This window comes from Amblyomma americanum, chromosome 1, assembly GCF_052857255.1.
Source record: "Amblyomma americanum isolate KBUSLIRL-KWMA chromosome 1, ASM5285725v1, whole genome shotgun sequence".
Taxonomy (NCBI): domain Eukaryota; kingdom Metazoa; phylum Arthropoda; class Arachnida; order Ixodida; family Ixodidae; genus Amblyomma; species Amblyomma americanum.
Window position 1 is genome coordinate 444046778 of NC_135497.1, and position 13542 is coordinate 444060319.

At 43.0% G+C, this 13542-nt stretch overlaps 1 long non-coding RNA gene across 1 annotated transcript; it reads left to right on the forward strand.

Annotated features, from left to right (window-relative positions):
• Window positions 1-2254: 2254 nt before the first annotated feature.
• On the forward strand, window positions 2255-8820 carry LOC144104127 (uncharacterized). Its single transcript, XR_013308440.1, has 3 exons — window positions 2255-2386; window positions 3410-3535; window positions 8712-8820. It is a non-coding gene; the product is annotated as an uncharacterized LOC144104127 (long non-coding RNA).
• The last annotated feature ends 4722 nt before the right edge of the window (window positions 8821-13542 follow it).

Genomic DNA, 13542 nt, shown 5'->3' on the forward strand with positions numbered 1-13542 from the left:
TTGAGGGGGGAATAGGCAATATGCTTTGCTCTCAGAACTGTTTTCTCTGGTCATGAGCAAGAAAGAATGGCAGGGGGAGGAGAAGGGCGGCATGTGGAAGCAAGCACGCAAATTGGCATGACCTCAGGCGATGCAGTCGGGGTGCTGTGAATTTCAGTAGGGCTAGGACTATGATCTCTGAAGTGTGGAGAGAGTACCAGGGTTTTCATTTATACCGGCCTGTACAGTATTAAACTGATATATAAAGTATGACTATCGTTGCTCACGCTCACGGGTATTTTGGAAGCCGCTCTGTAGCAGCGTAACCTTTAGTTTGTGACACTCGTGACCGACCTTCCTGGGAAAGATGTTTCGACTGGGGGAGGAGAGAAAGAGATCTGGTGTGCGCGCGGAGGTTGTTGAATCTAATTCGGAAGGAATTCTCTGTTTGGCCAATGTATTGCATCTGACAATCGCCACACTCGAGCATGCATACTACGTTACTACTGTCACAGTTCAAGTTTTCACGGATGGAGTGTTTGAAGTTAGAGTGTGTGCTTTGAGCTAGTGTTGTTGTCCGCATGTGCTGGCAAACTTGACAGCGATTCTTCCTGCAAGGTAGGCAAACCACAGGCTTTTACTTATTGACAGTAGAGTGAACTACATAATTCTGCATGTTTTTTGGTAGTCTGTAGGTAACCTGTAGAACTGTTGGAAAAATTTTTGACAGTCGATCGTTTTGTTCGATTATGTTGAAATATTTTTTTTAGAGTTTTGTTGACATTAGGAAGGTTGTTTGCGAAGGTTAAGACGAGATTAGAGCGGTGTTCATTTGCGGTTGCTGATGGGGGATCCCCAAACATTTCATTACGATCTGTTGCTTCCGCTTTCGTAACGACATCATCAATAATGGAGGCCGGATAGCATTTTTCCCTCAGAACCTCCCGCATACGGCTAGAATTTTCTTCGAAGTCTTCTGGTCGTTAGCAGATCCGTTTGAATCTGATGGCTTGGGAATATGGAATTGAAGTTTTGCAGTGGCGTGGGTGGCAGCTCTTCTAATGAAGGTACTGTTGCCTATCCGTGGGCTTTCTATAGACACTGGTGATTAAAGTACCCTTCTCCATTCGAATTGAGACGTCCAAGAAATTCATTTGACTGGTGGAGTAAGGGTGTGTGAAACAGATGTTTGGATGTACGTTGTTAAATGCTGAAATAAACTGGATGAATTGGTCCTCTGTTTTCGTTCATACCATGAATATTGTTCTAGGAAGCGTTTGTAAAAAGCCGTTTTTGTTGGGTATGAGCGGATAAACCACGATTCAATGCTATGCATATATAATGTTGACATAGTTTGGCGCCATTTTCGTTCCCATAGCGGTACCACTCGTTTGTAGGTAAAATGAGTTGTTGAATTAAAAAAAGTGGAGCTTGAGGACCGGATCAGTAAGTGCAGCGATGGTACTTTGGCTATGAGCATCAGCGTTTTTGTGTTTTTCATAGGATGCGACCAGAGCTCGGATGCCATCGTCATGCGGTATGTTTGTGTACAGAGACACTACATCAAGGGTAACTAAATATATATATGCAAAGTTGAGAGACGCTTCATTTAGACAGATTTATTTTGAGTCGACGTTTCGGACAGAGCCTGTCCTTTCTCAAGACTGAAGTTACAGCGATCTTCCTCGCGTTCTTGAGGAGTTGTAATTGGCACACATGTCCGCCACATGAAAATAGCAACAAGCAATCGGGTGCTGGAAAGAAGATGGAGAGAAAAGAAAAATACTAGAAAAGGGAGGAAGAGTAATAAATAGGAAAAGAAAACGCGCTGTCGCACCCTGTCCACCGAAAAGCCGCTGGGAGCGTGCAGAAAAAAAAAGAGAAAGAAAAAAAGGAAAACGAGGAGCGGGAGGGGAGAATGGTCGCCCCTCAAGGCAGAGCGGCGGCGAGTACAGAAACAGACGGTGGTGGATTCGCGGAGATGCGTGTACTCGCGTGCCCCTGGCCAAGACGAGTAAAAAAAAACAGAATAAAGCGCAGACATGGCAGGACACTTCCCTGGAGCCTCTTCGGCAGGAATAGTCAATGCGGAATCAGCATCTCACCGACCAATCAGCGTTTCCAGCCTACCGACCCGCAATCGCTTGTGCCACGGTCCGTGCTGCTGTTCGTGTGCTGTTTGTGTTTGATTTCAAAATCGTTGCTTCAAACTTGCGTTTGGGTTTCCTGCTTATCGTAGCTTGCGCCGTGTGTCAGCAATGCAGCATTTCGCGTACTTTGTGAATAAGTGACCACGCCGAGAAGCATGAAGCCGTTTCATCTTGACAACACGTTCGACTTCAACCGTGGCAGCCGAAAAACAAGAGAAGAAAGGGGTTACTGCAAGGCGTCGAGTGTTTGTTTCCAGGTGAGACCCATAGTGTAGCACAGGAATGCGTGCAATTTGCGACCGCGGAACTAAACGAGCGAGCATAAAGGCGAGAAGAAACGGAAGGGACGAGGCTGTGTCAGTTCTGTCCTGTTCGTTTCTCTTCGGCATTGCGCGTGTTTCGCTGATTGCTTCCGCGGCAGCAAAGTGCATTCCACATCGAATCATCAACATGCTGGGCTGTCAGTGTTCACAGTGTATGCGTTGCTACGCGAGCGCCGAGGTCTGTCATAGATGCGTTTGCTAAATGCCAGGCACACGTAGAGTCCTAAATGTAAATGTGCGAATTGGATACCGCCCAGCAAGGCGCTGTCGCAGCGAACTGTGTGACTGTGTTTCGGGATTTCGTTAATGTGGTTGCCCGACTTCCTATTTATTCGACGTGCGACGTGGTCGTGCGCTGCCTGCATGCGTGTTTTTTGACGCTGCTATCGGCCCGTTGCGGACTGCCGATAGCGTACGCCGCTCGGTCTGTTTCGCGTTGTGTTATTCGCTACGCGTATGTGCGTCATTATGATGTGGCGTCTTAAGATTAGAACACACCTCTACGAGCCGATTACACCAGCTGTCAAGCTCAGGGTGCGAGGGGGGTGACACGTCAAGGCATGCAAGCGACTGAGTGAATTGAGCGACGCGTCGCAGCGACACCCCAAAAGGAAGCTGGCTGCTCGATCACCATTGTAACATTGGCAATGTTGCCTGCAGCTGTAAAGTTCTTTTAGTTGCAGGTGGTCATGAATAAAAATCATAGCTAGATTTTGACGAAGTAGCCCTAGAAAAAGAGCGCTTCGTAGCCGTTTAAAAATAAGTGTTTTTGAATAACCTGTGTAGTATAGAGCTTATCATGATAAACTAGTGTGAGCAAGTGACGTTATGTATTTAACGTTTGGCTATTTAAACATTTTCTTGTGGTTGTTTGAAATGCCAGCAATACAAATAATTACCAGGAAGTGCCAGGCATTGTGGGTGCAAAAATACACAGCTGGAAATTATGTTATGCAGGTGAAGTGCCTGGTGTTCAGTAGTGAAGAAATGTGAAAAGAGCTTCATCGGAGAGGATGTCTCGACTGTCCAGATTTGGGGGCGGCTCTTGTATGTGCCCCTTTCAGCGTACATTGCAGAGCACAAGTATGTATTGAGTTTTCTAAGATCCGTTTTTTCACCTCTGTGTTGAGATCAGTGTGTTGCAATGTCTGCGTTGGACCAGAACGTTGACGGCATGTATTGGCGTTCCCCTATTCAATATAAGATGTGTGTCTATTCTCAATAGGTCACCATCAGATAGTGCCACTTTCATGCTCAGTATGAAACAGTGCTTAAATTCTGGGGGGTCTCGGCAAGCCTCAGAACCCCTACCAAGACTAACGAAGAATCTGAGACTCCCCGTACTAGAATGTAGGGAGTGTATGAATCCGAAGCAAGCAACCAATTTTCGTTTTTTGTTAATGATAGTTGGAACATTTCTTCTGTCATTTCTAAAACGTCGTGGTCATTTTTACAAGAATCATTAACACGTTTTATTAAAGCCGAGATGGAAAAGATGCAAAGTTTACAGCACAACACAAAGGGTGGAAGAAAAATTGAAACCCGCACCCTCATACCACGAGTGAGTACAGAGCAGGCCGCTCAGCTCAAAGGCTACACAGCAACAACGAGCACACTGGCATAGCCTCAGCTCAGCCACTTTCTCGCTCTCCCGCTCTAGTTCCCTCCCCACCTGTTCTCGAGCCACTAGAGGCCCCCTTCAATGTTGATCTAGAAATGTTCTTTTGCGCAAATAAAACGACACACGAGAAAGGCGACACACACACACACACACACAAGCGCAAACTGTCAACTGGCTTTATTGGCGGAAGGCCACACCTTATAAAGGCCGAAGGGTGGGGTGATATACCATGAAAAAAAAAGAAAGAAAGAATGAGATAACAAAACAAGGTGCGAAAAAGCCACTAAAGCAGAACGCATGCGCGGGCAGACAAGCGTACGACATGAAAAGAAACATTTGTGAAAATTAACAGTTAGCCGCTTTAAAAAAGGCGATCTCAGCCGCGAACAGAGATAAAGAAGGTTCGCTGATGCACTCGCCACCAAGTTTCTTTATATGATAGGCTTCCAGGTTAATCCGTGCCGTCTTATCTCTACTCTTGCCAAGAACCCTCGTCTCTTCAAACCGGGCCACACATTCTTCACAGTTACTAACGTGCGCAACCAAATGCACGTATTTTTCCTCTCGGTTTTCTAAATTTAGGGCGGGTTCCCCAAGACGGTCATTCAGACAACGTCCAGTTTGGCCGACATAAAACTTTCCACAAGACATAGGAATGGAGTAAACCACTCCAGTGGAACACCGAACGAACGGTTTCTGGTGCTTCTTCAGACACCCACGTTTTTTTGCGTCACAAATGCGTGGGCAGAGCTTTCCCAATTTGTTGGGAGCCGAGAACACGACAGGTACACCGTGTCTGCTTGCAACTTTTTTGAGGTTGCGCGAAATTTTGTGGATATACGGCACGACCTCAGGCCTAGGGGCCTTTTGTTGAGTTTCAGCGATTTTTGGCCCTGCTCCACGTTTGGACTTCTGAAGAATGGCCTCGGAAACGGCAGTCAGAACCGACCAGGGGAACCCTGCAGCCAAAAGCCGGCTTATCTGATGATTAAAACTGTCAAACATTTGATGTGGACACGATTTTTGGAGAGAAGATTCCATACAAAGCGAAGCTATTCCTCGTTTTATAGTCTTGGAGTGCGCCGAGTCATACGGAAACAACTCCTTTTTTTTGCGCGTGGAAAATAGCCCCAGCAGACGTGTCCTTCAGAGAACGTTAATCTGAGGTCTAAAACTGTAAAACCGAAACGTCGGGCAGTTCATGGGTAAAAGTCAAACCAAGACCATGTCCGTTAAAAGTATCTAAAACTTCACCTTCTGTAGAGGGTAGGTGAAGGTCTTCTGCTTTTTTAAAAGTACTAAAAAATCATCTACATACCTAAAAACCTTTAAAACTGTCCCGCTCTCCTTAAAAGTCTGCTCCAGCCGCTTATCTACCTTAGCTAAAAAAATATCGCACAGAATAGGAGCTACGCAAGACCCTATACAGATGCCATTTCGCTGCAAGAAAGGCTGGTCGTTAAAAACAATAAAAGTAGCATTCAAGTAAAACTGCAAAAGTGCTAAAAAGTTATCTACAGACAAGCCTGCTGAGTTCTGGAACGACACGTCGCCGTTTTCTTCAATGCATTCCTTAACAGACAGTAGAATTTGATCTTTAGGCACGGAATAAAAAAGGTCTTGTATGTCTATGGAAAAACCAAAGCCAATGTCTTCATTAGACTTAACAAACTGTGCTACATCGACTGACTTTTTGGTAAGAAAGGGATCGTCCAAGACAAGGCATTTTAGCTTCTTTAGCAAGAACTGGCTGAGGTTTACCTGCCACGATCCCTGTTCACTAACAATTGTCCTGAACGGAATCTCCGGTTTGTGGGTCTTAGGTGTGAAAAAAGGGTTTAGGCTGTTTCCCCTGCTATTTTTTTCAATGCAGCCAGGCTTTAAAAAACACCAATATGAAGTAATGGGCTACAGGGCAGCATTTTAAGGTGGTATTGCAGCATGAGGACAATGCTTTTATCCTTTTTTCTCTAGTACCCAGGTCACATGGCACTCCTCATAGACAATTATGGCAGGATAACCATGTCATTCTTCTGCAATAATGCCGGTGTCACATGGCACTCTTCCAAGGCTGCTCCAGCAAAGGCGTCTTATTTCACTTGGCCAAAAAAATATCAACAGTGTTATATAGTGCAGCTGTGAATGCGCCTCAAAGATGAAACGTGAACTGCACTTTACAGCTTCCCTTGTAAGCTTTTTTTCTGCGGCCTCTCACTGTAGTTGCAATATTTTTACTGCCTCTAGATCTGAGTACAAAATAAGCACCGTCTACTGCAAGCTATTACAGGATCTGTTATATTATAGCCTGTGCACAAAAAAGCTGAAAGTGCTAAATGAATAAAAGGTGAATCTTCAACATAAAACATTACCTCAGTTATTATCTTGGAGAGTTTTGATGTTTTTTTTTGCCATTTCTCTTGCCTGGTGTTGACGCTGTGCAAGTTCAGTGAATATACTTGTCTAATGCAGCATTAAAAAAATGTGACCATAATTAGGTGTTTATAGTCCTTGAAACTAATTTTTTAGGTGTTGCACATTTCACTGTTCTCAATTTGCAGAGGTAGCAGTGTTTAGTACTGCTTGCCTTCTTTCTGTTGTTCTCTTTTCATTGATCGGTTGTGCCCTGTTTTTCTGTGTTATTTTGTGTTGTGTCATCACGTAGTGCATCCCTCCTTTTCTGTTTGTGCATCCCTTCGCTTCAGTGTCTTTTTTATGTGGCACGCCTCATGACAGCTGGCAGCTTTCCTTTCATTTTTGCCTTCTGGTACTAGAACAAATATAGTTTACTGAAAGGTGGAATTCTAAATTGTACAGCATCATTTAGGTGCCCTCTTCCTTTTTAGCAGATGCCATGAATGGGGATGCCTACTGTTGCCAAGAATCTTACACTGACACAAATTTGTTTCACAAATGCAGGGCATGCTTTGCTCTCATGTAGAGTTTGGGCATTTGCAGTGTATATTTTGTATATGGTCTCTTAGTTGGTGACTGACACAGTGACCTCATTGGCTGACTTGTATTATTATGAGGGGTTAGAATTTGTTTTTCACATTGCTGATAAGCGTTTACGGGACCTTATTATGCCTTCTTCAACAGTCATGTCTTTTTTGTTGCTTTAGGTAGGATACTGTGGCTCAAATGAGCGAGCATCTGGGGCCAAATATCAGTATAACTTCGTGCCGTTTGTCAGCTTTCTTTATGATGTGCATAACTGTGCAAGTAGGGAATAATTTTAGGTCTCAGTGGCCCTTTATTTGCTTTAGTTTTTGAGCCTTTATGACAGATGTCAGATTTTGGAGGATACTTTGTCACAGCCCTCATCATTGAAGTGGGGTAGCACAAGGTACCAGCGATGACAATTGGTCATTGTAACTGAGCACCCCACGCTCACTTTATGAGCACACCAAAGCTGAGATCAGAAGGCAACTTTGATAAGCATTGACACCTGAAGTCGTCTTTTTACAAGCATAATGTTACGGGCCACTAGTAAATTTCCTTAAGCTATTGGGTTCAAATCATGTTTTTGCTTATTCAAGCTCGCTGAACTGCACTTTAATTGTGCCTTCATGGAATTTGACGCCGAATTTCTGCTCCTGCAGCAAATCATGTAGGTCAGATGGGAGGTTGTGTTAAGTAATGCAGCATGGAAGTGAAAATCACAATGCACACTTATTACTATTTTTTGGTCCTTGACCAATTTCTGTCACTTAGAGGCACTGTACTAAAAAGAAACTAAAGTGTGCCGGAGCCGCTGGAAACCTTTTGTGTGAAGAAAAGGCATACTTACTTTGGTCGTGACAATTTGATGATTGTGCAAAATTTCAAAATGACCATTTTACTACTTCTTCGTGCATATGTACTCTCTAGTGTCACATAAGGTGTAATGGCGGAACTTCTCTCATTTTTCTTTGCACGTCAGTTTTATTTCTATTTATATTTTGTGTTTCGTAGCATGAACACCATAGGCCATGCACTCCTGTATTGCTTTGTATAATGAAACAGTGGCGAGTACAGCGTGTGTGGGCTCCTTATTGAAAACTGTCCTGAGGCACTAAGTTGTTTGCCTTGGACTATATCAATAGCTCATGCACTTCTAGCTCAAAAAATATTAAGTAATATTTCGTTCAGTTTTGACTACAAGAAATTTGCTAAGCAGCATGTTGAGGACATATTTGCTTTACTGCAGGTCAACCGGCATTAGTGCCTTGCTTGACAAGGGTATGGGGAAGAACTGTAATTAGAAAATTGCTCTTAGCAGTCGCTGCTTGTTGATATAAACACTGGCAGTGCTCCTACTATTTTATTTTCAGTATTTGTTGCTCCACTTACTAATCTGTGATTTTCAAGGATCAAGTCAATTATTTTTCAATAATTCTGCAGTTAAAGTTGCAAATTCTTAAAGGGAAAGCATGCAGTTGCCTTTTGTACACTGCTATCAGAACTCACTGCTATTGCATGGCACCATCAACACCAAGGTGTATGTTTTGCATTGGTAATAAACGAAATGATTTCTTACTTTCTTGCTTCAACAGGTGTTAAAGCATACTGTCATTGTGAAGTGTACAAATGCAATTAATATCATATTCCTGGCTGTGAAAATGGCTAAGAATTTTTATACATGTGTCCTTTTTCCTGTAGGTGTATCTGAATTCAAGGTAGAGAAGGCAGTTTACGGTACCAAGAAGGGAATCCCAAAGGATACAGTATTTCACAAGAGGGCTGCCACTACCATCTGGTCAACAGAAGCAGTTGCGCAATGCAGTTCCAGTCGCAAGTGCTCAGGAGGTGACAGTGGAAAGCAAGGAAAAGGTTCTCCAGAAGGCTAAACATAGAGGGCTGGGATAATTGGTTCTCAGCAGAATTATGAGACATCATTCCAGTGCACAAAAATGTGTCCAGTGACCATGGTGCCTATTCTCTTTGTTCGTGTGTTTTTCTGCGCTGGAGTGATGTTTCACAATTCCCTCTGCAAGGCATTCACTGAAGTGAAAAATCGATGCACTGAGAGGTAATTGCCAGCTTTAGCTGGCTTTATCTCAGAGGCATATAATCACTCCATCTGTGTATGTGAGAATTACGACTCAGGTTTGTTAGTGGTTTATAATATAAAAGCACCAAGCAAAGGATAATGACAAACATATAAGACGTGACCCAATAATTGTAGATATTGTCTTCATGTGAAAGTTCATTTACAGGAGGTTAATTTATTGGTGCAATTAGCTGATGTGAGGATGAAAGCTTAAAGGCCTAGGCTCTATGTGCAATGTGGCAGTGCATGAGCAGTGCATGAGCAGTGAAATTGCCCATAATGAACAACTTTTAATGAATACTTTAGTATCGTGCAATGGAGACAGAAGATTGGTGGTACTTGGGAGTCAATTGCCCTGAAGCTTGGATTTTAACTGCTGAGGCTTGAGTGATGCTGATTCAGTGTAGGCTTTCGTGGGTGCCGTCACATTTGCCATCATCCATGAATCCTCCGGTTGTCTCTGCTTAATGACGAAAGTTTCCATATTATAACTTGTAGCCATCACTGAAAATTTTGCACAAAATAAGCTTGAATTGAATGCTAGCCGACCTATTGTCTCGCTGACAGATGCCATGATAGAAGTGACTGTTGGCGTCCATCATGTAGCCCGTAATGACCCCTCTTTTCCCTTCTCTGCTCTCTTGTCGAGCTGTTATGCACATAGTTTTGCAAATCATAATCCAACTTGGGCTAGTTCAGCTTACATGTAAAAAGTTTTTGGCTATTTTTTACTCAAACATAGGTGTGCTTGAGCTATCTTTTGCTAGTTTTGCTGCATGCTTTGTAAGAATAGTTTGTGGCATTGATTATGACAATCTTAACCACTTTTTCATACTTAGGAGGGATGGCCCAGTGAGGCCTTGTAGAGATTGCTCGAAGCGGATGCAATACTTTGTTTCATACATGTTGGGAGGGATCATGCGAATTTTGTGTTATTATTATTTTATTTATTATACTGTTTGCCCCACTGGGACTGTTACAGGAGTGGATTTATAAGCAAGATACAAATTAACAGACAGTAACACAAAGGTCAGCAATATGGTTTAAAGAAACAAGATATTAAAGTATCAGTAAGCGGTCACATCGAGTGCGGCATAGTTGACGGAAGATAGTTCGCAATTCTGGTCTTCAAAGCATGCGTTCAAACATTCAAAGCAGTACAGGCAATTGGCCCAACATTGGAATCCGTATTAGCAAAGGCCGGCCTTACATGTACTTGTGTGGCAGTAAACATTGCTACTTTGGAAAAGGCGCCAGTCTGCCATACAATGTCAGTAAAGCTTAAAGAACCCCACTTGTTCTAAGTTATTTTGGAGCCCTCCACTACAGTCGAAAAACAATTTTTACCAGCCGAAAAATAAGAGGGACAAGAGGAGAACCTACACTGGTTCCTGTCTAGGTTCTCCTCTTGTCTGCCTTTTTTCGGCTGGTAAAAATTATTCTGTGACATGACTTACCAACTGGCCCACCATTCAGCCTTGCTGCACTACAGTGTCCTGCAGCCGTTATTGCTATCTGCCTTGCTGTGAGAAGCGGCTCTTGCAAGTGATATGCCTTCTTAAAACCAATCAACTGGTTAAGCTTATTCTTAAGAGGGTTTCAAATTGGGCTAGTTGATAGCTAACATGGTCAAACATAATTGCACTTTTAAGCTGATGTGATAGAACACAGGGACGGCGCAAACACTGGTGCGCAAACTATCATCTGAGGTTTAGTGTTGTGTGCACACATATATAAGCTTAACATGTCAAAACATGAAAAACACATTTGAACCAGCAACTTTGCTATCGTATCGTCAAGCATCAGAAAGAGTTTGTCCCAGCAGATCGGTTTATGTTTGGTATCTCTTGTCCAAGAATTGCTTTTCCTGTTTGGTAAACAAAACCGAAGGGTCAGTAACACACGTCCCTTCTTTTCCTGATTCCAAGCATTAGATTCCCACAGCTCCCTGGTTGTCTTATCTCTGGATTTCAGCAGAACTGTAGTCTGTTGGAAGTGGGGTTTGCAGCTGTCGCATCTGGCGCAATGTGCCGCCAGATTTCCAGGTGACTTAATCTGCTGGCAGTTGCGGTTATGCTCTCTGAGTCTTTCATTTAAACATCTGCCCGTCTGGCCCACATATGCTCGGCCGCAAGATAGCTGTATCTTGTAAATCACTCCTTCACAGCACTCGACGAACGTGTTTGTATGCCTGACGGCACAAGTCTTCTGTTCTCCAGGACTGGTTTCTTCATTTACCTTCGCACACACTCCTTTCAGTTTTCTTGGTGCGGAAAAAACTACTTGCACTTCATGCCTTTCGGCTAATTTTTTCCTACCATACATTCATGCACGTTCTCATAATTTGGAAGAAATTGCTGGAAGGCATGAAGTGCAAGTAGTTTTTTCCGCACCAAGAAAACTAAAAGGAATGTGCGCAAAGGTAAATGAAGAAACCAGTCCTGGAGAAGAGAAGTATTGTGGCGTCAGGCACACAAACAGGTTCGTTGAGTGCTGTGAAGGAGCGGTTTACAGGATACTGCTATCTTGCGGCCGAGCATATGTGGGCCAGACGGGCAGATGTTTAAATGAAAGACTCAGAGAGCATAACCACAACTTCCGGCAGATTAAGTCACCTGGAAATCTGGCGGCACATTGCGCCAGATGCGATAGCTGCAAACCCCACTTGCAACAGACTACAGTTCTCAAATCCAGAGATAAGACAACCAGGGAGCTGTGGGAAGCCTAGTGCTTGGAATCAGGAAAAGAAGGGACGTGTGTTAGTGACTCTTCAATTTTGCTTACCAAACAGGAAAAGCAATTCTTGGACAAGAGATATCAAACATAAACCAATTTGCTGAGACAGTCTTTCTGATGCTTGACGATACGACAGCAAAGTTGCTGGTTCAAATGTGTTTTTTACGTTTTGACATGTTAAGCTTATATATGTGCGCACGCCACAATAAACCTCAGTTGATAGTTTGCACACCAGTGTTTGTGTCATCCCTGTGTTCTCCCATGTCAGTCTAAAAGCGCAATTATGTTATTCACTTAACTTGGAATCAACTAGGACATTTTGTGTAACTGGAACCCTAGCGCGTGGATGCACCAAAAGAAGTGTATCTCACTGGAAGACAGGGAGTGCTAGGCACCATAGTGGATAGTGCACAGTACTCAGAACCTACTGTGGGTTTTGTATGTGTGCAAATGTCTGCAGGTACTATCCAGTGAACTGCACCAGACGCTTAGGATGTGTATAGAAAGATAATACCTAAACAAAGCTGATGTGTGCTCAGGCAGCTTTGGTTTCAACACATTCAGTAAGAAAATAATCTGGCAGCTTTCTTTGCACATCTGTTGCAGTTTTACAAGTGCCAGGGTTCAGAGTATCTTGTTTAATTTTCATTGAAACTGAGTGGGAGAAAAGTTTCCTTTTGAATCGTTAACATTCCAGCCTTGTCGTTTTGTTTGTGGCATTGAGCTTAAGATAAATTTCAAGTCTGCTTTTTATGCTTTCCTGCCAAAATAGGAAGAAATGAAGAGGAATGGTCTTGTAAACAGATGTAGCCAGCCATTGCTTTACTGTTCTGCACCCTGTGGGCATAAAAAGTCTCAATACATGGATTTTGTCACCCTGAATTGCACTCGCATCAAATTTTTTGTTTTTACTGGAACTGCAGCTTATCTCATTTTTGTGCCCATCTTTACGGGCATCTTATCATTTCTCTAATGCCTTAATCCCTCTTAATTTTTTGTTTTATGCAGCAGTTGAATTTCCATGGTAATTTATTTCTCTAGGTTACTAAATATTAGAATCTCTGAGTCTGATAATGAATGAAATTACCCTAGATGCTAGAGTGCTGTTCATTGTCTCAGAAAGCTTGATTTTGTATTAGAAGGACTGTCATGCTCAATATCAGATGCAACGCTAAATATTTGGTAGGAATTCAGATTATGAAGCGGGCGTACCCACCTGTGGTGTAAATATGCGCAATTAGCTATGAATGCAAAAAAACACAACGCAATAATTCACACTTTCATTCACACAGCATGACGACGAACAAGGGCAAGGGGGACGCACCACAAAGCGTTTTTTGGCGTCTTTTCGTGTATGCATTGTCACACTGTGCGAATGAAACTATGAAATATTAGCTCATCCTGCAACTGATTTCAAGCAACTTAATGCAAGTGGGGTGCTTTATGTGAGTAGCATTGATTTACTATAAAGCAGAAGACTCACTTGGTTTACTGCAGAGGCATTGCGAGTCGTATTGAATGTGTAGTACACGTTTGCACCACTGAGCTAAATTTAATGGCAGCATTTGCTAGTTGCCTTTATGCTGTGATTAGTATAGTGTACTTCACACAAATTTGCGATTTTCTTCTGTTCTTCAGGTATTGGGCTACACAGCTGGAGTCAAGCTGCTGTCAGGGAAATGCAAGATTTTTCGACTTTCTCAG